Source organism: Meles meles, chromosome 6, assembly GCF_922984935.1.
Source record: "Meles meles chromosome 6, mMelMel3.1 paternal haplotype, whole genome shotgun sequence".
NCBI classification, from domain to species: Eukaryota; Metazoa; Chordata; class Mammalia; order Carnivora; family Mustelidae; genus Meles; species Meles meles.
This window is the reverse complement of record NC_060071.1, coordinates 50,265,941-50,289,470: the sequence shown is the minus strand read 5'-3', so window position 1 is coordinate 50,289,470 and position 23,530 is coordinate 50,265,941. Positions and strand designations below refer to the sequence as shown.

Below are 23,530 nucleotides of genomic sequence, written 5' to 3'. Positions count from 1 at the left end.
AGCAGAAATCAGACACTTACCCTACTAAGCCACCCAGGCACCCCAGAGCAAAAATTATTTAAAACCCACTTCTGCCCTTGGGAGATGTCCTTTCCCTGCCTGACCTGCCTGGTTTATCATCCAAGCTTAGAATACGTACAATAATTAAAAACACCCCAAAACTTTTTTATCCTGCAGGAGATGAGCAACAATCTACATATGCAAATAAATGGCATACCAGCCTCCATGAATATTAATTTGGAAAGAGTGTCTGAGGCCCTAAATACACTCAAAACCAACAATGTTGCATTTTGTCACTCCTCCCCGCTCGCTCCCATAATCATGACTTTATTATATTTTAAGGTTCTCCAGCTCCCAGCTGGCCTTCCTTCTGAGACTCTCGAGGTTACCAGGGAGGTGCCAAATGTCTCCCGTTGGCAGGCTAGAGGCCTGGAGGTGATAGGTGAGTCCTGACCCTGAAGTTGTGTCTGATCCTATCCTTCCCCCGTGGAGGTCCCGGGATGAGTCCCCAAAGCCAGGGGACAGTGCTGGGGAACACTGTGGGACAACTGTCAGCCTCATACGCTTGTGCTGTCAGGGGGACTCGGGAATCCGCTTGTCCTGCCTCTCACAGGCAAATCAGGAAACAGACCCTGGGATGGGGGAGTGGGGGACAGTGTCTTGCCGAAGGTGACACACTGACTTAATGGCAGGAAGGAAGAAATCTTACTCATTCTTGCCCTGAAAAGCACATTTCTTTTTGAGTGTGTGTTTGTAGGAAGGGGTGGGCAGGGTGGCATTTCAAGTTTGTATACTTTGCAGGAGAGAGTCATTCTTCTAGTGTGAATGTTCTCTCCGAGCCAGGCAGCTCCTGAAAATCCAGTGCTGGATCCCATTTGAGTTGAAAGAAGTGATTTCCTTCCGCCCCCAGTAGATTTCCAGAATGAATGTGAGGTTGCATCATGGAGCATATCCCCGCAAAATGATGGAAGGGTAGGAGTGTCTCTGAGGGGGCTGGGTGGGCGTTAGGACTGGCTAGGGAGGACCGAGATGTGGATGGGGGTGGAGTGGACAGTGAGTTCTGTGTCCCACTGTCCAGGGTGGACTCCACTGGGTGGGAGGAGGAGAGTATCACAGCATCATGGTATTATGGAAGCTGGGTTCTGCTGTTGACTAGGTCCATCAGTCCACCTTTGGGCCTGTTTTTCCTTGTCAGTAAATATTGAGATAATCACCCCCACTTTTTTTGGGGGGGGAGAGAGAGAGCAGGAGTGGAGGGCCAGAGGGAAAAAGATTTTGAAGCAGGGTCCACACTCAGCACAGAGCCCGACGTGGGGCTCAATCTCACGACCCTGAGACCATGATCTGAGCCCAAATCAGGAGTTAGCCACTTAACTGACCCAGTCACCCAGGTGCCCCCACCCCCACTTCTTAATGTTGCCTCGTAAAGATTAAATAAGGACGTAAAATTCCCTCCTCCTGCCTGGTTCAGAGTGGAGATTCAGTATGTCTAGAGTTCTTTCTTTTCCAGAAGGATTTGTCTGCCCGGCTGCACGGGGTGGGGATGGGTATGTGCACGTCCGTGCTTGCGTGGGGGGACTTTGTGTCCGCGTTGCTGTGTATCTGTATTTGTCTGCATGTGTGTCTGCTTTTTCACCCTCGTGTTTGTGTTTGAGTACTGGGTGGAGTGGGTGAGTGTGCGTGGGAGTCTGCCTGCCTTTGTGTGTGTCAGTGTCTGTGTGTCAGTGTTTCTGTGGCAGTGTGTGTTTCTGTGAGTTGTGTTCTGTGTGTTGTGCTGTGAGGTGTGTGCCTGTATGGTGACTGGTTGTGTGTGTGACGGTGTGCATGGGTGTGTATGTAGTGCAAGGCTGGTGGGATAGGAAGGGCTCTGTGTACCCCACGGAGAGTTCCCCTGCAAGCTTTTCCATGGTCCCTGACTTGGGGCTCCTGGCCTCCTAACTCCCCTGTCCAAGCTTCCCTCTAACTCCCTCTAGAGGCACCCGGCACCTCCGGCACCTCCGCCGGCCTACTCTCTGCGTTATTTGCATGCGGGTTTGCATATCACATGCATATCATTTGCATTGTCTACATAGACTCTGCTCTGGGTTCTGCCTTTTTCAAGGTAAAATGTAGTTGCTCTTCTTGAAGGTCGTTGTGTTAAGAATTGCGGCATTTTCTCTTTTTCTTTTTGGTCCAGAATTCCCTCTCGGAATTGGGGGCCCCAGGGAGGATGGAAGCCCCAGAAGCCCCAGAACCCCATTTTCCCTTCCGTCTACAAGGGGGACCAGTTCAGTGGGTACAGGCCCTGGGACCCTGCGAGGTGCATTTCCGGGGAGAAGGCTTTCTTATTCCGTGGCTGGTTGCTTCTGACCAGAGGCAACTATGTCACAGCATAGCAGGGACAGGTACAGTCTGACTTGTCGCCTGGGCCACCTTGGGTTTTCAGTAGCCTTATACCCATTCCTGCCTGGGGGTGGACTGAGGGCCAGGGCTGGGGGGGAGGCCAAGGAGCAAAACAGGTCTTTTCTTTCCAAACACCTGGTGCACGATTGATGATATCTCTAATGCGGAAGAAACCATCAACCCCAAAAGCTTCCCCAGCGGGCCTGTGCCCCTGAAGTGTCTTCCGTATCGGCCATCACTGTATGTGACATTCTCTCCTTTAGATATGGGTTTGAGTCCTGGCTGCATGGTTTTGGGCAACCTACAAGTTCTAGGTTGTCTGAGAACCTTTTCTCTCATCTGTAAAAGGGGAACAATACTGGTACTTTATACTAATAATGCTACCTCAGGCTGTTGTGAAGATGAAATGAACAATGAAGGTAAAGGGCTTAGCTTAGTCCCTTGAACATAATAAAGACTGAGTGTTAGCATCTCCAGTTCCCATGGGCTCCATTAGAAAACAGAGGTTCTAGAGAAAGTCTTTTACACTCTAGTATAAATTGCTCATCAGCTGCTCTTTAGACGAGCCACAGGCGATAGACGATGGCCTCGAATCCCTTCAAGTCCCAAGGACACATGGGTGAAAACATGTGCAGAGGCAGCATGAAAGCTTGTGTGGGGCCTCCAAGGGTCCAGGTCTCCATAATCCCCTGATCGAAGGGTCAGCAGTATTTGGTTTTCTTCTCAAAGTCAAGTCCTTTGTCTTCTCTTGTATGTCTTTACTTTAAGTGAAGCCCTGCTGGACATCAGGGGCCATCCGCGGCTGAGCAGATCTGGGGCTCCCCAGAAAACAGAGTTTGAGGCAGAACTTGGTGCTAGTGCTATCCAGGTTGGTGGGTAGGTAGGGGAGCAGTCTCCGGGTGAGGAGAGTGTGGGGAAAGGGGCAGAGAGACAAGAGGGGAGGAAAAGCAAATGTCAGCTGGCCACAGCTCCATGACGAAACAAAGTGGTTGCTTGGACAGGAGGGATGTGTGTGGAGCCCAAGTGGGTCCACTGTGACTCAGGAGAGTTTGATGGTGGGAGGGAGAGTTTACCTGCCACCATCTTGGTTTTCCCCTCCTTGGGGTAAGGGAAGGAAGTCCTCCCCTGTGGGTAGCCAGACCCTGTGGCATGGCACTCGGCTGAGTCGGAAGTGGTGTGAGCCGCCAGCAGCTCTGGGGGTCCGGTGGGTCGAACCTGGGTGCTGGAGCTGCTCCTGACCTCCAGGGTGGCCGAGACAGCCCGTGGTGGTTGATGAGACCAGGTGTGAGCAGTAGCGGCTCACCGTGGAGAAGGCCGACGGTCCAGGAGGCAGGTGCTACCGAGCAGATCTGGGAAGGCATCTAAATGGGGTCCGATCCAGCCGCCGTTAGCCAATTAATTAGTGCACTGTGAGGGCCAGGTGCTGGTCTGGATCTTTCCCTGCAGGCAGTGGGGAACCACCGGCTTTCTGGAGCAGGTGAGATACCTGCTCAGCTAGGACAGGGTACGTTAGCCTGCTCGGGCTGCCGTAACAAGCTACCGTAGCCTGGCTGACTGAAACACAGAGTCATTTTCTCTCAGTTCTGGAGGCTGGAAGTCTAAGAGCAGGATTTGAGCCAATTTGGTTTCTGGAGCTCTCTTCCTGGCTAGCAGATGGCTACCTTCTCGCCATGTGCTCACGTGGCCTTTCCTGGGTATGTGCTCTGTCTCAGGGAGGGAGGGAGATGCAGAGAGAGAGAGAGACAGAGAGGGAGGACAGCTCTCAAGCTTGTGCTGGCATCTCTCATAAGGACGCTAATCCTATCAGATCAGCACCTCACCCTATGACCTCATTTGACCTCAGCTACTTTCTTAATCCAAATCCAGCCACAGTGGGGGGTCAGGGCTTCAGCGTGTGAAATTGGGGAAAACACAACCCCTCCAGCACAGTGACGCATGGCGGTTCAGAGCACTGACCAGGTCAGGGCCTGGAGCTCCTGGGGTTTGAGCCCCAGCTCTGCCATCTAAAAGCTGGGTGACCTCAGGCAGGTGACAAAATGTTTGTTGAACACTTTATTGATCTGTACCTGGCTCATTTAGCTGGTAGGATGGAGCAGTAAACAGGACAAGACAGACCGAACTCCATCCCTTGGGGAGCTTCCGTTCTAGTGGAGGGAGCCAGGCTAAAACCGAAGTCAGTTAGTAGGTGACAGAGCAGATTTGAAGGTGACAAGCCATGTGCAGAAAAAGCCGGAAAGGTGAAGGGATGGGGTGGGTGGGTGGGGTGTAAAATAGAGCGGTTAGGGAGGGTCTCAGTAAAGAGGTGCACTGAAGTGATAGACTGGAGAAGGGAAGTGAGTGAGTGATGCTGGTGTCAAGGGGAGCTCTCTCTGTGCCTCAGTTTACCTGCCTGGACAGTGGGTTATGATAGCACCTAATGCACACAGCTGCTTGGAAGCTGAAGCGAGTTCATCCATGCAGTGGGCTTTGACGTGGGCCGGCGTAAGCTCTCATGCTGCCTGTTCTTTTTTTTTTTTTTACATTTTTTTTTTAAATTAATTAATTAATTTATTTATTATTTTTTTTTTTTCACGTCAGATGGGTAATGTGCCTAGGTCGTAACAAGGTTTATGGGGTGGTACATATCACACAGAAGCGTGAAAACCCAATCATCATGCTTATGAACTACAAAAGGATCCTTTTTTTTAAATTTATTTGACAGACAGAGATCACAAGTAGGCAGAGAGGCAGGCAGAGAGAGGGAGGAGGAAGCAGGCTCCCTGCTGAGCAGAGAGCCCGATGTGGGGCTCGATCCCAGGACTCTGGGATCATGACCTGAGCGGAAGGCAGAGGCTTAACCCACTGAGTCACCCAGGCGCCCCATGCTGCCTGTTCTGATCATCCCTGCTGTTCCGGTAGGAACCTGTCCTTGCCGCCTGTGGGAGGCACGCCTGGGCACCAGACGACAGGGGTTCTGGTGGCCTTCATCTCTCCAGGGGTGGGGGCGGCTCTCCTCCAGCTCTCCCTATCTCCTCATTAAAAGGGGACACACAGCCTGCAGTTTGAGAAGCAACACATGCATCTTCTTTCTACTTGAGCATCTCACTCCCAGAGGGAATTGGAGAAGAGCCGTTAGCAAAATCCAGGTTTGGGAAGCGGCTTCGAGGCTTTCTCTGGAGTATCTGCAGACCGAGCTGGGCAGGTTTCTAGCCTGGCACAGGGCTGGGCTGAGGGGGTGGCGGTTGCCTGCCTGGACAGCCAGAGACCCACAGCAGGTGGGGCCTGGTCCTCCCCTGCTTCCCCGTTCTTTGCCGTGTGGTTCTCATCAGCAGGCACCGAGAGTCCCGCCAACTGTTGGGACACCATTATTTACAATTGCAGAGACTTTCGTGGTTGTAATTTACCACCACCACGAAGCCCGGGGACCTAAATCCCAACAGCCCTCAGTATAGATACTGCATCTAATCAATCCTCTATTACCATGCAAATACATCCTATAGGCTACTGATGTCTTTTCCTTTCAAACACTTAATACATAATTAATGATACATCTAATGCCACAGAAGACACCTACCCAAGAAGCTTCCTGCTATAATTCATACCCACCCAGACAAAAAGATCGGTTCAGTGGTTCACTTATCATTCAGGAGTGCGCCTCTCCCTGCCGTCCCTGGGAAGGGGCCACAAAGTCGCAGAGGCAGGAAGCGCTGGACGGGCAGCCTGCCCTCCAGACAGCATTGAGCCATGTAGGGTGACGGCTGTGCATGGCAGAGTGTGAGGTGCCAGCTTCTTTAAGGATTGTCTCACTCAGGTCTCCAAACCACCCTGTGATGGAGGTCCTCCTGTTATCCCACTGTCCAGATGAGGAGACTGAGGCCAGAGAGGTGATGCAACCCGGAGCCAGACTTGGGTCTGTCTGTGGGTGAGCTTGGAGTTCAAACCTTGAACTGTGAGTTGTGTAACTGGGGTAAGCGGCTTAGGGGCTCCTTGCTCAGGAGCCCTCTTGCCTCGAACCTTCTCCATCTTTTGCCTGTCATGGCCTCCTTCCTCCCTTGTGGTCCCTCCCTGGTCCACCCTCCCCATGGCAGGGAGAAGCATCTTTCTAAAGTGCAAACTGGACCATGTCCCTGTCCTGTTGGAAACCCTTTAATGGTTCCTCGTTGCCCTTGGGTTAAAGTCAAAATTCACTAGCCCAGCAGTCAAGGCCCCACTGCCTCCCTGGATCAAGTCTCCCTACCCCACCTCTCCCCGAGAACACGCAATGCTGCTCCACACCTCCACGCCGTGTCTCGTGCTGTTTTCTGATGAGTGCCCTTCCCTGTGACTCACTCATCCTTCACAATTCAGCTCAGACACTCTCTCCTCCAGGAAGCCTTCCCTGAATTCCCCTCCCTCCTTCGGGCTAAGCGACCCGTGTTTCTGCTTCCCTGACACTCTGCTTATGATAGTCTTGTAACTTTAAAAGCAAGGTGAGAGCCTCGGGAGAAGGGGCCTGCTCAGGCAGGGACCCAGTACCCTCTGCCATTCCTGGAATATTGTTGGGCTAAAGATACGTTTTCTACTGAACTGGGAGAGTCCTTGCCCTTAGTATGAGACCCTGAGGACTGCCTGTGGCTTTCTCCAACCTGCAGGGAAGAGGTGGGATTTGGCAGCTAATTTGGGGGTGGACTGTGAGGTGTGGGATCTCAGCAGGTGGGCTGGAGACCCACCCAGGGTGTTGTTAAGAGGAACCCGGCTCTGTTGGATTTGAGGGACCATCAGTGGTCTGAGCAGTTGGTGGGGCCTGGGGAGCATTGGGGTAAAGGGATATTGAAGGGCCCTTAGAGGCTTGAGGAATAAGGATGGTCCCTGGCCCTGGAAACACCTGGGTGGGTAAAGTCATTTAATAAAAGTCTCCAATTTCTTCCTGGTCCTGTTTCTGGATTTATTACATATTTCGGCATTTCAGTTGTTTTAATCAGCTCCCTACTTTTGCCCCCCTCTTCTCACATGGATAGCAAAAAGGATTTAAAGAGAGGAAAATCTTCAAAAAGTAGGAGACTCTGAAATGGTTTTTAATAGAGACAGTGGTGCCCCCTATCCTGCTGTGTGCCAAGTCGGGGTTGAGAGCTGTGTGAGGACAGAGAAGAGCCCCTTCTGTCTTGGCTGGGTGGGGATGGGGGGAGGGCAATGCAATGACATCACCAGATCCTGAGCTCTGAAGGTGGGCGGGGCAGAGAGGGCCTGGTTAGGGGCCAGGCAGTGCTCTGGGGCTCCCCAGTGGAGGCTCTGTGTCCTTCTGGGTAATTTCCACCTTTAATATCTCCGAGTTTTATGAACAGGGAGTAAATCAGGATCCAGCACCAACTGCTTCATGTAAAGGATTAATAAACTGGAGATTTATGGGGCAGCAGCGGGGGAAGGCGGGAGGAGTAGAAAATGAAACGAGACTTGGTTCCCAAGGGGCAGGGGCTGGCTCTAGGATCTTTCTCTCATTACGAGGCGTCCGCTGAGCGCCCCTGTTCAGGTCCTGGTTCTTCGGGGCTTGGAGTCACGGTTGGGTGGCCAGGCTGGGCTTGGGCCCTGGCTTATGCTACCTGGGATTGGATTGGGCAGGCCCAAGGTGGAGGGGACAGAACCGTTCTGGGTCTGTCTCGGTTGACGATCTCATATCTAATCTTTATTCATATATATATATATATATATGAATACATATTCATATAAATACATACATACATACATACATATATATATTTAAATTTATTTTTAATTTTTTTTCTGATGTCCAATCTTCAGAGTAGCATCAGATACAAGTTCTGGGCGTGAACTCAGTCTAGGTCCAAATCTAGAGCCAGAGAGATGGAAGATCACCTTCCCTTTGGCTCTATCAGTTCAGCTGCAAGTAACAGCAAAGCATGACCCTAAGGGCTTAACCAAGAAGCAGCCAGTTCCTTTCTACCTCTCTGGCTGCTTCTCCTCAGTGTGTTGGCTCATCGGCATGCTAGTGCCTCATGGTGGTGAGGTGGCTGCTGTGGTTCCAGGCATCACACTCAGGAATGACAATATCCAGTGAAAGAAGGGGGATGTCCATCTCTTATGGGGCATCTCCTTTTAAGAGCAAAGAAACCTTTTCCAGAAGCCCTCTAGCAGACTTTCCTCATGGGTCACACACTCCTTCCTAAACCAATTCCTGGCATGATGGAAGGGATTACCAGGATTGGCTCGAGTAATGACAATTCACTCAGGTTCTGTTTCTCTGAGTCCTGCTGGAGAGGAGTGGGCCCCTCAGTGAAAGTGGGGCACTCTGGGAATGAAGAAGGGGTATGGCTACTGGGCAGGCATTTACTGCAGTGACTCTGGGTAATTGCTTTTAGCTCCCCGTGTGTACAGTGAGAACGGTAATGACGGTGCTTCTCTTCCAGTGTTGTAGAGGATTGAATGTGATAATACATGCTAAGTGCTTAGCAAGGGGCCTGGCACATAATCTGCAAAGCTGTAGTTTGTATTAGTAATAGCTGAGCGTCTACCCTGTTTGTGTGTCAGCACCGTGTAAAACGGAGGTGGTATTTGTCTCTCCCGGGGTCACACCTGCCTTTGTTGACCCTAGAGGGGGTGTTACTATGGAAAGACACTTGGGATCCTCATTAGCAGCACGAGTCTTAAACTGAGCCTCAGTTTCCTCATCTGTAAAATGGCAATCTTATTACTCACCTAGCAGGGTTGTTGGGTGGTTAAGTAAATCAGGCAGGAAGTATGGCACCTAGCTGGCCCACAGCTCCCCTAATAAAACTCCCCGTCCTTCCCCAGAGACTGGAGGTGTAAGGATCAGAATCCACTCCCGGGTGACCTGTGACCGGGACTAGGGGGAGAGGGAGCGGGGCGTAAAGGCAAATGGTTAGTTGGTGGCTCTGGGGGAATGGCTGGGGTTGCTAGGGATGGTTTCTACAGCCTAGGGGTGTTGGTGTGTCCTGGCTGCCAGCCCCTGGGCCATGCTTGCCCCTCAAGGCCAGCCACTAGGGGAGGTTCAGCTCTGCAGGCTTCTGACCGGAGCTGCTTGCTGGGGGCAGTTCAGTGGAGTGGTTCTGAGCAGGGATCTCCAGTTTCCCCCTGCCTAGGCTCAGAAGTCAGGATCACTCATTTAGCGGATGCGGCCCCAATCCCTTCCCCTCCAGGTGCCTCAGTTTGCCCATTTTCAAAATGGGGTGTAAAACAGACCCTAGCTCTCGGGGCTGTTGTGAAGAGCATATGTGGGTAATTACACAGCATGGAGCTTGGCACACAGTAAGTGCTCAATGAGGATTAGTTGCTATTTGAGGATAATAAACAGATGCATTTCCAGCTTTCAGAAAGCAAGTTATTTTTCTCTTACTTGCTTTTCTTTGCCCAAAGCCTCACTACCTAGTGGGAGAAGGGTGGAGAGGAAGTAGTGATTAAGCGTGCGTATAGCCACCCAAAGGGCTCGTGAAGCTGCCAGGGAAGCTGTTGTGAGCACAGAAGGGGCCCAGGGATGGAGGACCAGCAAGGAAGGGAGAGGTGGGGAGAGAGCTTGAATCAGCAGCTCAGTTCATGGCTCCGGAGAGGGTTGGAGCATCTGTTCTTGTACAGTGCTCAGGGTCCGCCTGTGCAGGAAAAACAAGCCTCTCCCTCCTCCAAATCAAGTTTCACTGGGCTCCGACATAATTTGGGAACCCGGAGGGCCGGGTCCAGGGAAGCTCTCATATGTCTCTTGGCGTTGGTGACAGCTCGTGTTCTGACCCAGTCATTGTCCAGCAGCCTTAACGCTCCCCATAATTGCCCCAACTCCCTCAGCAGATTCTGTCTGATCTCCTTCTGTCTTCTGGCAACTCGCACACACCCAGCTGGGCTCATCGGCAGCACCTCCTTTCACTTGGGTTACAATCTCTGGAAAGTCCTGCTCTGGGGCCCAGTGAAGCACGTAAGAGGGCTCCTCTGTGCCTGCGGGTCTAATGCACCTTGATATTTCCCACCTGTGTTCTAGGGAACACTAGTTATATATAGAAGGCCCTATAAAGGCTCTGAGAAATCCTGCAGGAAATGGACTGGATTGCTTTGTTTAACTCTTTTTTTTTTTTTTAAGATTTTATTTATTCATTTGACAGATAGAGATCACAAGTAGGCAGAGAGGCAGGCAGAGAGAGAGGAAGAAGCAGGCTCCCCGCTGAGCAGAGAGCCCGATGCCGGGCTCGATCCCAGGACCCCCGAGACCATGACCTGAGCCGAAGGCAGAGGCTTTAACCCACTGAGCCACACAGGCGCCTCTTTGTTTAACTCTTTGTTAAACTTATTTAGCCATGGGATCTTGGTCTTTGTAGAGCTCTTTTAACTCTCCGAGAAAATGGTGTTTGTTGGACCCACTTTGGACATCAGGGACATAAGAGAGAGAGCCCTCGCCAGGGGGTGGGGATGCCGCTTGTCTAGTTTTAGAGAACCGAGTGACAGAGCTTCAGTTCCTTGAGCTTGAATAAAACCCTGGTGATGATAATGCCTCTTGCTTTACTGACATACTGGAGTGTTTAAAAAAAAAAACTCTTTATAACAGAACATTTCAGACAGATCCCCAAGTAGAGAGAGCTGCATAACGCACCTCTGTGTCCTTACCATCCTGCCCCGCTGGTGGTTTGCCCTTTACCTGTCTTGTTTCATCTACCTCCCCCCACATAAGGAGGATTTTGAAGATGATAGAAAATTAAGTCTGTGAAAGTGCTCTGCAAACTTCAAAGTGCTCCACAAATGTAAGACATCTATCATTACTATTGTTAGGTTTATTATTTCTTCTTCCTAAGGTTCAAAGTGCTGTGTAAATGTAAGGCATCTGTCATCATTAGTATTATACTTATAATTTCTTATTACTATCCAGTTACATGATCAAAAATGCCAAATCATGTGGATACTAATGGAACTCCATTCGTAAGAAGCTAGACCTAGCCCTGAGGGGGTGTAAGGCTTATCCCCCAGCCTGATGCCAGGGGGCTTGTGATCTAGTGGGGTGCTAAGATAGGAGACCCACCCTCAAAAAAAAAAGCCCCACAAAACTGTCTTACAATACGTGGTAACCTGGATGGTGCCAGATGAGGGAAAAGACAGATCTGCAACAATTCGGGGAAGGAAAGAGGCAGAAAGCTGAGGAATGTCATGCTGGAGGCTTTTGGTCATTGGGGAGATTTTCTTCTCTTTTGCAAGAGGTGGGGGCTTGGCTGGTTCTGGAGGCAGCTGGAGGGACACGGTGCCCTTTCTGGGACATAGCCACCTAAACACCTAGTGACTTGATGGCCCTGAAGGAGGACAGGTGGTGGGCCTTTGTGAGAACACCAGTTTCCCTCTCTCCCAGGAGCTGAAGAGGCTGCCATCACCTCCCCCGCTAGGATGGGGGTATGGACCATGGCCACGTTCAGACAGAACTTTGTGCAGACTCAAAACAAACAGAGCTTGGTAACCAACCAATGAACCAAATAGCCCCAAATAGCCCCAAACTGTTAGAGGCCAGCTCATTGGCTGGTGAGTCCCCCACTTCTAACCACCTCAGTCTGGTCCGCCATCTTGGCCAGCTCCGTGCCCTGACCTGGGGCCGTTGACCTCACTGCTGCCTGCTGCCCACCTCTCCCTGTGGCCTGGGCTCTGCCAAGGGCCCTCTTCCTTCCTGAGGGCGGAGACTCAGAGATTCAGAATGTGCCGCCCTGTCACCCCTCTGAATCGTCTATGTCGAAGATGGAATTTCAGTCTTAGAGCCTAACTGATGGGGGAACAAACAAGTCTCTGTGGGCTGTAGCTGTGTTTGGCTGACATTTGGCTTCTAAAACATGTGAAGCAGGAGAAGATCTCCCCTAAAAACATGTATTTCCGATTTCCTTTGCATACCTAGAAGACTGGCAAGTCCAGGCCTGCATTCCTGCCTGGCACCTGCGGGGGGAGCTGAGCGGCGCCTCCTGTTCCGCTGGGTCACGTGCAGTCTGGGTTGTCAGGGCCCCTGGGAATCCTGGACTCATTCACATTCCTGGTTGGATCCTGGGGTGGGGAGAGGCTGGGGGACATTTGGGTTGGGGACCTCACCGGTGAATGCTCTGCTGTTCTGAGAAGCCACAAGGCCAGACAGCTCCAAGGCTGTTTCTGCCTGACTTTGTGTCCTTTCTGGTCATGACCGTTTTGTCATTGTTGTTTGACGGAGAACATCCCGCTTCCATGATGTCTTGGGGTCCTGGCAGGAAGCAGGTGGCCCACGCAAGCTGGGGAATTTCAGGAGTGCTTAATAAAGGGTTGTTTACCAAGGTGTGGGCAGAGTTTAGGGAAACCAACAAAGGATATGCAGCACCCCAAGGCTAGCAAGTGTGGGGAGCAGTTAGCCTCCCTGGGCCATGGGCTCTGGGGTAGGGGTGGGGGTGGTTACTGTATAGAGAGGGCTGCCTGACAGGAACGTGGCTTTCCAGAAGGGATGTGGCCAAATCGCAGCGATCCTGCTTCTTCTCCTCCTGCTCTGCCTTTACCTTCAGGCTGCCCCATTGGCCAAACCCAAGTGGAAGCCAGAAATCATGGGACTCTCTGGTGCCATCTATCCCAGGAGGGGCCCAGATGGAGGGGAGAAGTGTGGAAGGAAAATCTGCAGGAACAAATGGAAAATATCCCACCCAGGCAGTGTTATAGTAGGTGAACAAATCCTGTTCCCTCCGCTGGCTGTGCTGGGGGATGGTTCAGTGTGTGGGGGCAGCTGGCCAGATACTGGGGAGCAGTCCTTGTTATGGCGAGGGGAGCTATATTATTTCTGGGAGCGGAGGGGCTCCTCGCCTGCAGGCCTGCCTGGCCCGGTTCCCCGTCCTGTTGGGTCTGGCTCCTCTCCAACGTTGTGTCTGCGTGTGCCTGTGAGTGGGTGGGCGCTCCCTCCACCAGGTTCCCTCCCCCGTTCTCTGGAGCTCCACAGGCTTCCACAAGTAGCTCTAAAAGGAACCAAGGATAGTAAGAGGAGCAGGTGTGTCTGTCTGTGAGGGTGCCCATGGAGACAGCCTTGCAGGAAGCCCGAGGGCAGGGCAACACCCTTTATTGACTATTATTTGAACATCCTCTATGTCCAGAGTCTTCTTAAGAGCCTTCTTGCTATGTTGTGATGTGAAAGGGTCCTTCACCCCGATTATTTTCCCCACGAGTCTGCCCTGGGTTTTGAGATTTTATTCAGCTCCCCAGCCTCAGACAATGTGACAGCCTGTAAGACCTTCCCGTCCCCTCATTTGCCAGGGCGCAAACTGAGGCTCAGAGAGAGGAGGTGACTGGCCCAAGGGCACAGAGTGATTTGGGGCTAGAGCAGCAACAGGATGCCTGGACTAGCTCCTGGGCTGGGGGGTCTTGTGTCTCTCCCCCAACTACTCTGCCAAGGCGTTTGGGGGTTCAGTCTGACAGGAAGGCAGGGGTTGACCAAGGTGGTCTTAGGAGGGGGGGAGGGGGAGAATCTGGAGCATAAAAGGATTTGCTAACTGGCCCAGGGTTAGCCCTTCTTCCTTGGGGGCCTGAGGAAGAATGGGGATGAAGGGATAGAGGAGTCAGAAGAATCATTTAAAGCGCGTCCCAACAGCAGGACCCAGATCGTGTCCATGGGATGACCTGAGGAGGGAGTACACCATCTGCTCTTTCTGCAGGGAGGGGTTGGGAAGCAGGGAGAAGCTCCTGTCATGAAGCCAGGCTGGGTGGAGCAGGTCCCCCGGCGAGCGCTGGGCATAGAGGACAGGGAGGAATTCCCAGGAGGTGGAAGGCCTGAGTCTAGTTTCGCCCCTTGGAGACGTGATCTTGGGCATAAATCATGTGAAGTGCCGGGCTTTTGTTTTCATTGGTACCAAATGAAGAAAACAATACCTCACAGGACTGCTGTAGGATTTATGGATATTAATATCCAATATTAGTAATGCCAAGGATAAAGCTATCATTTATCGAGGCTTACTATGTGGCAGGCGCCGCGCTCAGCAATTTCCACGCATTATCTCATTTAATCCTCACAGCGACTCCGCGAGGAAACTGAGGCTCCAGAGGCTTCGGCGGGCTAGTGGGGCAGCAGGGGTGTGAGGAGGTAGCATAGGAAAACTTTCTCTATAAACCGCGAAACCCTGGCAGGTCTTCTGACCTGAGAAAACGTATCCCACTGCTGTCAAGGTTTATCCCCCGCAGGTTGTGGACGTCCTTGGAACCTTCTTCCAGAATGGGGGTTTTCAGAGCTCTCTGTAGACCCATGTGTTTTCCGCTCCTCATGCCACCTCCCTGGGAATCCTGCCCAGGTAATAATTTTCAGAAGGAGGAAAAGAGCTTAGCAAATGGGAAAACAATCTTCTGATTTAACTGTTGGCCCCCTGCGACCTGCGCGGCCAGCGGAGCCTGGAGCCCGCACGGGCTGCAGGGCTGCCTCTAGGTCCGCGTGATGTGAGAGTATGTGAGTGTGAGTGCATGTGACCACGTGCCCGTGTGTGGGTGTGAACACACATGTGTGACGGTGTGCACGTGTGTTTTTGGAAGCGTGGGGATGTCAGTCGGAATGGCTGTGGGAGCGAATGTGTGGATGTGAGCATGTTTGCTTGCACGTGAGTGTGTGTGTGGGTGTGTGCATGTGTCTGTAGATGGATATAAGCTGTTTAGGTGCCTGTGTGTGTACTTCAAGGCCTGTGTCCGTACGTGAGTATGTTCACAAACCTGTGCCTGTGCGTGGGCGTGTATCTGTGTGTTTGTGTTCTTGTGTGCATGCTAGCGTATTGGGGGACTGTGTGTGTGACTGTGTGTGTGTGTGTGCGTGTCTGGTTGTGTAGGTGCATGAACTGTTTATGGGAGTGTGTGCATGTGACTGAATGGGAGTGGATGCTTGCACTCGTATGCCTGTGGACGGGTGTGAGCACATGAGGTGTGACCAGATAGGTCAAGCCCACTGGGTCCCTGCTTCCAAAGGGCGGCCCTTAAGGAAGCATTTTAATTACCCAGTCCCAGTGGGAGAGCCTGGTGGGGTGCAAGGTGTTGTCACCCAATGAGTGCTGGTCTTCCACCTCCTCACTGGGGCTTATAAAAGCCATGTTGCCTACGGAACGGGTCCCTCAGCCACCACTTTCTTGGGGACAGAGCTGATTCTTATTGCGTTTCTTAGGTAAAATGGAGTAGGTACGTTGGGCAAGTGCATTGCAGACATCTCTCTTTAGGGCAAGGCCGCTCTTGTCTCCCCTGTGACAGGAAATGGCTCCTACAGCCTGGGCCTCGGAGCTGCCCCCTAATGGGCACTCGGTAGAAGTGCTGGACTGCGACCAAGTGTGAATCCATGCCAGGCCGCTCACTGGGACGGACCAGGAGAGCAGATGGCAGGGCTGGGCCCTTCTGGCTGGCTGCTCCACCATCCGGGGCCTCTCCCTGCTGCACACCTGCCTCCCTGTCTCACAGCTCCAAGGACAGCCAGAGCACGCGGCCGTGTTCTTGCGTGTGCCCACATCCTCTAGCACTCAAATGAGCAAAGACCCTGTTCCGTGGGGGGGCAGAGGGGTTGAGGTATTCTGGCTGAAGGGAGAGAGGGCTGGGTAAGCATTCTGTAATTCAAGGAGAAATGGGTGCTTGGAGCAGTTGACTGAGGTGAAGATGAACTTTCTTTCTTCTTTTTTTTTTTTTTTAAGATTTTATTTATTTATTTGAGGGAGAGAGAATGAGAGAGAGAGAGCATGAGAGAGAAAGAGCATGAGAAGGGGGAGGGTCAGAGGGAGAAGCAGACGCCCTGCCAAGCAGGGAGCCTGATGTGGGACTCGATCCCGGGACTCCAGGATCATGACCTGAGCCCAAGGCAGTTGCTTAACCAACTGAGCCACCCAGGCGCCCCGAAGATGAACTTTCTTAAGACTTGCCCATCACAGGGCACTGAGGCAGCTCAGTGGGTTAAGCCTCTGCCTTCGGCTCAGGTCATGATCTCAGGGTCCTGGGATCAAGTCCCACATCAGGCTCTCTGCTCGGCGGGAATCCTGCTTCTCCCCTCTATCTGCCTGCTGCTCTGCCCACTTGTGCTCTCTCTCTCTCTCAAATAAATAAATAAATTCTTAAAAAAAAAAAAAAAAAAGGACTTGCCCATCACTAAAAACTGATTCAGGAGATTTACTCCCCAGGCTTGGGAAGTGAATATTCTAGGTAATCCTCATATAGAATTTACACTATGACTGGTACTTTTTATGTATTAATTCACCTAATTTACTCAACAGCCTGATGAGGTAGATAATGTTGGTACCCCTTCCGTTTACAGGGGACAAAACCAAGGCTCAGAGAGATGGAGTAACTTGTCCAAGACCACCCAGCTGGTAACAGGCAGAGCTGGGATTTGATACTTAATGGTCTTGTTCTAGAGACTGCTCTTACCTGCTATGCTGTATCTCTAAGTAGAATGTTATCCTGTTGTTGATTGAATTTACTCCATGCTGACTGATTCAAGGAAAGAGGTCCTGGTCAGCATTTCTTGGGCCAAGCAGGGAGCTGCCATCTTGAGAGAGTTCATAATAGTGGAATAAAGATGCTCCATGCTAAACACGCCTTAGTAGAGGGGTGTCCAGGGGCTCAGGCTCCTGGGATTCAGCCTTTTTGTGCAGCCCCTCCCCCACATAGTAGGTGCCCAACAAGTGATCTTTAAAATGAAAATACTTTGGTAACATCTTTATTGAAATATAATCCATGTACCATACAATTCACTATTTAAGTGTACAATTCAGCAGTCTTTACTATGTTCTTATAATTCAGGGTACTTGCCGTATTCACAAGGTTGTGTAACCATCACCACAATCAGCCCACAAAGGAACCCGAGACCCATCCATAGTTACCCCTAGTCTCCCTCTCCTGGCCCCTGATGAGCACTAATCTACTTTCAGTCTCTGTGGATTTACCTGTTCTGGACATTTCCCATCAATGGATTCATAGAACATGTGGTCTTTTGGGACTGGCTTCTTTTGCTTAGCACATTTTCAAGGCTTGTCCATGTTGTAGCACAAACTAGTACTTTGTCCTTTTCGTAAAAAAAATTTTTTTTAAGATTTTATTTATTTATTTGACAGAGAGATATCACAAGTAGGCAGAGAGGCAGGCAGAAAGAGGAGGAAGCAGGCTCCCTGCTGAGCAGAGAGCCCGATGCGGAGCTTGATCCCAGGACCTTGAGATCATGACCTGAGCCAAAGGTAAAGGCTTAACCCACTGAGCCACCCAGGTGCCCCTACTTTGTCCCTTTTTATTGCTGAGTTATATTTCACTGTATGGATGTACCACATTTAAAAGTCTGTTCATCCGTTGGTGGATATTTGGGCTGTTTCTACTTTTTGGCTACTATAAATAATGCTGCTGTGAAGTCCGTGTGCAGGTTTTTGCATAGATACACATTTTTATTGATTTGGGATATGTACATTGGGGCAGAACTGCTGGGTCATAGGGAACTTTGTGGTTAATGTTTGAGGAACTGCCAGACTGTTTTCCAAAGTGGCTGCTCCATTTTACATCCCTACCAGCAGTGTATGAAGGCTCCAATTTCTCCACATCCTCATCAACTCCGGGTTTTTTTCTCCCCTATTCTTTTGGTAGCTGCCATCTTGATGGGTGTGAGGTGATGTTACATTGTGGTTTTGATTTTGGTTTCCCTTATGAGTCATGATGTTAAAACCTCTTTTCATGTGCTTATTAGCCATTTGTTTATCTCTTCTGGAGAAGTCTATTCAGATCCTTTGCCCATTTTAGAATTAGATCCCAAAAAGTTTGTTAAAGGAAAGAATGAAGGAGTGAGTGAGGGAGGGAGCCAGCAGCCGACCACATGTCAGGCATAGGGGCTGCTGAGGACCAGTCCTTGCCCTCAGAGAGCTCATGACACAAAGCTGGAGGCAGACACAACTGAGGAACCAGACAGAAAAGTGCTTGAACAGCAGTAGGCCCAAGAGGCTGAATCAAGCAAGGAAGGCTTCCTGGAGAAGGAGCCATTTGTGCTGGATCTTTAAGGGAGCCGGGGAAGTGCGGGGCTGAGGAAAGGCCATGCTGGTGGAAAAACTTGCTCTGGAATGAGGAGGCTCTGGGATAGCTAGGAGCTGCCAGGAAGGAGAGGGCAAGGCAGGGTGGTGCTGGCATCTGGAGGCTGGTTTTGGAGCCAAGGAGAAAGAACTGGGAGAGGTGCCTGCATGGCTGAGAGGTCTGGAGTGGCAGCCGTTGAACATGGGTTTAAATTTGCCATCAAGACCCTGCTTGTCCTCAGGCCCTCCTAACAGAATTGCTGAGGCTGCTGCTATGGTACCGAGTGGGTCCTTTTATGTTTCAGTAATTATCCTGTCACCCACCAAAATAATTTCATCCCGGGAAGAAGGAAAGTTTGGTCGTATTGAAAACTGCGGCCGTGTAAGCGCGAGTGGCCTAATTGGGATTCATAAATCCACTTTTTAACAAGCTCAATTAGGAATACTTATTGCAGGCCAGCTTGAGGAAATCAGGAAAGTGCTGTTAGCTGGAGCATCTTTTATGTGGCTTTATTTAATGGGATGGAAGACTTAGTTTGATCCTGGCATCTCAATTAGTCACGAGGGGAGGAAGTCTCAACTTAAAAGTGGAATTTTACCCTAAAGTTTAATTCTGAGTATTAGGCAAAGCTCTAATGGGAAGAGAGTATTCTAGATTGTTCTTTGGGGGGGGGGGGATGCCAAATCCCCATAAGTTTGTGAAAAGATAAGATAGAGCCCTCAAAATCAGACTCATAGTATGGACAAACATTCCAATAAGAGGGGTTCTATCTCTCCCCCCTTTTTTGCTTTATATTCACTCAGCTATGCCAGCTGCTGTGGGGAGGGTGGCGGTCGGACCAGAAAGGTTGAACTAAGGCTCCAGATGGTTGTGAAGTCACATGACACCTGCAGGTAGCAGGGGGAATGAGGGTAGAGACAGCAGTGGTCGATGGAAGGAGAAACCTTTGTGGGCTAGAATAGTCTGGACAGCTTTCAAGGGAGGAGGGTTGAGCTTGGGCTGGGAGGATGGGCAGGATTTAGGAATGTAGAAGGGAAGAGAGAGGGCTGGAACCATTATGGGCCTCTGACCCAGGCAGCCTTCTACCCAGGAGGAAGGCAGGCACAGCTATCCACAGTGTCAGAGCTCAGACTGGCTGTGCTGGGAGCCATGCAGGCATGGCCTGATAGGCACTGGGAGGCCTGGAGGCTAGTCCTGCCCCTCCCTCGGTCTCACTATGGGACTCGAGGCAAGTGCCTCCCTACTGGGGGTTCCAGTTTCCTCTTGAATGCTTTCTAAGGGTCCTTCCAGCCTTGGCACTGTGGGATATGGACAAGACTCTGGCACTCTATTGAGTTGGGGAGCTGTAGGAGGGACCAAGAGGGTGAGGTTGAGAAGAGATGTTGGTGTTATTGCCCAATATAGGCAAAGGATGCTCTAGTAAATTCCCAAGGTAGAAACATGACACAGTATGAAAAGGTTGAGCCTTTTGGGGATGCAGAGTAAAGAAGAACATCTGAAGATCCTCACGAGTGTGGGGCCAGAGCACGCATGGGTCTGATCTGGTCAATTCAGGAAGCCCCCATGGAGAGAAAGGATTTCCGATTGCTTCTTGTTAAAATGAATGGATGGATGGATGGGAACATGATGGATGAGAACATGATGGATGAGAACATGATAGATGGATGAGAACATGATGGATGAGAACATGATGGATGAGAACATGATAGATGGATGAGAACAACCTTTACACGCCTGGTGTAAAGGAAGGATTCCTGGATTAGAAAGGCTGGGTCTGATCCCCATTCTGCTCTCATTGACCGTGTATCACTGGGTATGTTACTTACCTTTCTGAACTGAGGAGGAGATGGTTTTTTCATCTGAAAAATGGAGTTTTCATACTACTTATGTCTTAATCTTGTTATAATAATCAAACGAAAGAAAATAAAGTGCTTGACACACAGTAGGTTGGTTCCCTTCTCTCCTTCCTATTCCTGAGCTACCTCCTCGACTGGGAAGTTGGGATTCTGACCTGCTCTGCCTCCAGCTGGGGTCTTGGGGTGCAAAGGAGGTATAATACATGTATGAAAAGTACTTTGTAGAGGCATCTGGGTGGCTTAGTCATTAAGTGTCTGCCTTCGGCTCAGGTCATGATCCTAGGGTCCTGGGATCAAGCCCCACATTGGACTCCCTGCTCTGCAGGAAGACTGCTTCTCCCTTTCACACTCCCGCTGCTTGTGTTCCCTCTCTCACTGTGTCTCTCCGTCAAATAAATAAATAAAAATCTTTAAAAAAAGTACTTTGTAAACTGTACTTTGCAACTGTAAAGGTTGTTTTTGCAAGGCCATTTGGAATAGTACCAGGGGTAATGAGGAAGGGGAAGGCAGGGAGGGATAGCAAATGGGGTCTCAGAGCAGGAGAGAAGAGAGAGTTTTTGCTGCGCCCTATGAACGCTGAAGGCTGAATGGCGGGGCAGCTTTGCAGACCTGGCCAGGGCTCCCGGCGTGGGTGTTTATTGGCTCAGCTTCAGGGGCAGCCCAGCCCTCATGCGGGCCCAGGTAGAGAGATCTGGAAGAGCTGTACTCTAGAGGAAGCTGGGTTCCCAGGAGAACCCCGTTTGACTTGATGGGTGGAATCGAATGCAATGGCAGGTCAAGAAAACAAATGGAAAGAGCCGCACTTCATGGGATGAGATGGGAGCTAAGGTTTACTGCGCCCCATCCCTGTCCTAGTTATGTCCTCATTTGCTTTTACACACATCATCTCAGGTGGGGCATGAGCACAGAGTGTCATTTCCGCCTAAGGCTTTGCATGTAAGGAGCCTGAGACTCGGAGAAGGGAAGTAACTTACTCACGTGGTATAAATAGGAAAACCAGGAATTGATGCTGTTAACTCGGCTGCAGATGAACTCACTTGGTACGTGCATCTCCGTGAATCTGGTCCTACATTTGGATTCGTGGAACCACCCCTGCGGTCAGGATACAGAGCTGTGGGATCGCCGCGCTACCCCCCCACCCCGCCCCAAACTCCTTTGTGCTACCTTGTATAGTCCAGCCTCCCTTCCTGACTCCCTTGGTGACCGCTGATCTGGTCACCATCACTCTAATTTTGTCATCTTGAGAATGTCATATAAGTGGAATCACAGGGTAAGTAACCTTTGGAGGTTGGCTTTTTTCATTCAGCATCATTCTCCCGAGATTCATCAAGGAAGTTGTATGTATCAGTTAGTTCCTTTTTATTGCCACGTAGTATCCCGTGGTGTATTAGTATCCTAGAGCTGCTGTGACAAATACCACAAACCGGGGGTGGGGAGTTGAAAACAACAGAAATTTATTCCCTTGCAGTTCTGGAGACCAGCAGTCTTAAAGCAAGGTGGCAGCAGGGCCGTGCTCCCTTGAAACGCTCTGGGGAAGAATCTTTCTTCTAGATTCTTCTGGCTGCCAACAGCCCTTGGTGCTCCTGGCTTGCCAGCCACATCACTCTCATCTCTGCCTCCATGGCTGTGTGACTTTCTCATGAGGACATCAGTCATTGGATTTAGGACTCACTTTAAAAAAGAAAAGAAAGAAAAGAAAAAGATTTTATTTGAGAGAGAAAGAGCATGAACAGTGGGTGAGGGGGGGTGGTGGGCGGGGGAGGAGGAAGGGGGCAGAGGGAAAAGCAGGCTCACAGGGAGCCCAAAGCTGGGCTTGATGGTGGGCTCCATCCCAGGACCCTGGGATCATGACCTGAGCCAAAGGCAGATGCTTAACCCACTGAGCCATCCAGGCGCCCCTAGGGCTCACCTCATCTTAACTAATTATATCTTCAAAGACGTGGTTTTTGAATAAGGTCACATCCTGAGGTTCTGGGTGGACACGCATTTTGGGGATGCTTTTCAACCTCAGTCTACTTGGTATGGGCGTAGTGTGTGTGTATAATCATTTGCCCATGGAGGGTATTTTGGCTGTTTCCAGGTTTGAGCTGTAACAAATAAAGCTGCTACAAACATTCTTGTGTAGGTTTTTGTGTGAACGTAAGTTTTTATTTCTCTGGGAGAAGTGCCCAAGAGTGCAATGGCTGGGTCATATGGTAATTGCATGTTTAGTTTAAAAAAATAAAAATCCTGCCTAGCTATTTTCCAGAGTAGCTGTATCATTTTAAATTCCTACGACAATGCATGAGTGACCCAGTATCTCTACATCCTTGCAGAATTTGGCGTTATCACTAGTTTTTATTTTAGCCATTCTGAATGACATTACACTGTGGCTTTAATCTGCATTTCCCCAATGCCTGATGATGTTGAACATCTTTTCACGTGCTTGTTTGCCATCTATATATCCTCTTTCGTGAAGTATTTCAAGTTCAAGCATTTACCTATTTTTAACTTTTTTTTCTTTTTTGCCTGTGGATATTACATCGTTCTGAAACCATACGTTGAAAAGGCTATCCTTTCTTTCCCAGTACTTGCAAGCTTCATTGTGGTGGCATAGAGAGATACTTGTGCTGTTACGGCAGCTGCAACCCAGAGAGGATGGGGGGCTGGTTTGAAGTTAGGCTGCACGTTCTCAACAGAGTGGGAGCTGACATCCAGGTTTCCGTGGTTTACGGACATCCCCGTTTTAAAGATGTGAACACTGAGGCTGGTTAGTGGCAGAACAAGCCCTGGCTTCCCACGAGGGGCCCTCTTTTATGAAGCAGGCAGACAAGCAAGCCAACAGGATAAAAAGCAAGAAATTCAATGCTGTAGAAATGGAGCTTGTGTTCCCCGTCCTCCGCGCCATCCCCTGTTGAGCCTTATCCAGCAGGGAGGGGCGATTGGCTGTCAGCAGGGATCTGAGAAGTTGGCCCTAAATGGGAAAGGCAGGCTCAGGTGCAGAGTCCAGGGATTCCCTCCTCTTTGGCTTCCAGAGCCCCGACTCGGAGTGCAGGCGGGCTGGCAGTGTCTGGGAACCATTGTTGTGGCCCTGAGAGCAGGCTTTTAGCTTAATTGAACCAAGTGTCTTAAAATGGCCACTCATCAGTCAGTTTTCATTTTGTTCCTTTCGTTTAATTGTATTTTCCTCTAGAGATTAACCAAATCAATGTCAATGCTGGGTGATTCTGATTCCCTCCCCCCTCCGTTTAAAAATTTGGGGGTTGCATGGGCAGGTGATTGTCAACTGTAATAACGCAGCTGAGAACGACGAAAGTATCTTTCCTCAGTTGAGCAGGGCTCTCGGTCAATCTCGTAAAATGGCAACCCTTATG

General features: G+C 50.5%; 1 protein-coding gene and 1 non-coding gene across 11 annotated transcripts in view; one reads left to right on the top strand and one right to left on the bottom strand.

Moving 5' to 3' along the window:
- MEGF11 (multiple EGF like domains 11) overlaps positions 1-23,530 on the top strand; it is a 351,654-nt gene that overhangs the window by 12,457 nt on the left and 315,667 nt on the right. The gene's annotated exons all lie outside the window — the stretch shown is intronic.
- On the bottom strand, positions 4,954-5,058 carry LOC123945224. Its single transcript, XR_006819125.1, has one exon. It is a non-coding gene; the product is annotated as a small nucleolar RNA U13 (small nucleolar RNA).